Genomic DNA, 1,695 nt, shown 5'->3' on the forward strand with positions numbered 1-1,695 from the left:
AATACCACAAAATATGCTAAGAAATTGCAGATTGTTCTCCCCAAAGAGATATGAAAATACTCTTCTGAAGCAAAAGAAAAGTCAAACAAAGAGAAACGTTGCTAATTTTCTTTATCTGGGAATTTCATCAAAGGCTTAGCATTTTGGGGTTTGTGGTTAACATGATTCATTGCTTGTGTCCATGCTCTGCCTAGATTTTCTTAAGTTGCCCTCTAATTTCTGCTTAAGAAATTATGGTCAGCAGTTTTAAAGGTTTTGAACCCAAGGAAGAGGGAAAATCTTTTTTAAAAAAATACCAATTGTTTAACCTTATCTTTTGGTAATATAAGAAACAACACGACAGAAAAGTTTGATCATAAAAAGTGTCCACATCCAATCACAGTCCTACTGTCCTCTTCTGTGTGCTCTCTAGTGACCTGTATCTAATTGTTTTTTTTAAGATTTTATTTATTCATGACACACACACACACACACACACACACAGAGAGAAAGAGGCAGAGACACAGGCAGAGGGAGAAGCAGGCTCCATGCAGGGAGCTGTATGTGGGACTCAATCCTGGGTCTCCAGGATCACAACCTGGGCAGGCACCAAACCGCTGAGCCATCCAGGGATCCCTAACTGGTATTGATAGAGTCTAGAAGACCTAGCTACTCCTGGCACACTATTCTTTAACTATGTACTTTTAGCCCATAATTCTAAGAGCTCCTGAAATTCAATTTTCAATCTGTTTAAACCTTTTTAAATCTCTCAAATAGGATTTATTATTGAGGATTCCCTAGAGTCCTTGCTGATACTGAGTAATTATAAATCTTTACAAGAGTAATGCTGTTATGACCTGTGATTCAGATCTTATACAATGAAAACAGCTTCAATACATTAAAAAAAATTTTTTTTAGAAGTTGCTTTGGAAGCCATGGGCCTCAGAGCAGACATGGGCAAGTTCAAGAACCACACCACACACAACCAGTCATGAAAATGGCACAGACACGGCATCAAGAAATCCTGGTCACAAAGGTATGAATTCTTAAAGAGGAAGACCCCAAGTTCCTAAGGAACATGCACTTTGCCAAGAAGTGCAAGTGCCTGAAGAAGATGTAGGCAAATGACGTGAAGGCCCTGAGTGTACATGCTGAGGTCATCAATGCCCTCATCAAACCCAAGGAGGTCAAGCCCAAGATCCCAAAGGGCAGCAGCTGCAAACTCAATCATTTTGCCTACATCCCTCACCCCAAGCTTGGAAAACACACTCATCCCCACATTGTCAAAGGTCTCAGGCGTTTCCGGCCAAAGGCCAAGGCTGAGGTTCAAACCAAGATCCTAGCTTGCAGCTGTGACTCTGGCTCCAGATCCTGCTGGTTCAGGCTCCCAAAGGTACCCAGGCTCCAACAAAAGCTCCAGTGTAGAGGTTTCTGTCTGCCAGTGTGAAGACGGGAGGACTGGTGCGACCCCTGGGCTTCTGTCTGCATGGGGCTGGTGTCCTCCTGTGTTATTTGTACAAATAAACCTGTAGCAGGATCCAATTTTTTTTTTTTTTAGAATTTCTCACAAATTTGCTAATTCTTTATTTTAAGGGAATCTATCTATCTATCTATCTATCTATCTATCCATCCATCTATCTATCAACCTATCTACCTTTGGATAAAACTTTTCCTGAGTTGTTTGAAAGAATAATTAACTATGTAAGTTTTGCATTG

General features: G+C 40.8%; 1 pseudogene; it reads left to right on the plus strand.

The window, feature by feature from the left end:
* Window positions 1-932: 932 nt before the first annotated feature.
* Window positions 933-1,404, plus strand: LOC140595265 (large ribosomal subunit protein eL29 pseudogene; annotated as a pseudogene).
* The last annotated feature ends 291 nt before the right edge of the window (window positions 1,405-1,695 follow it).

This window comes from Vulpes vulpes, chromosome 14 (genome assembly GCF_048418805.1).
Source record: "Vulpes vulpes isolate BD-2025 chromosome 14, VulVul3, whole genome shotgun sequence".
NCBI classification, from domain to species: Eukaryota; Metazoa; Chordata; class Mammalia; order Carnivora; family Canidae; genus Vulpes; species Vulpes vulpes.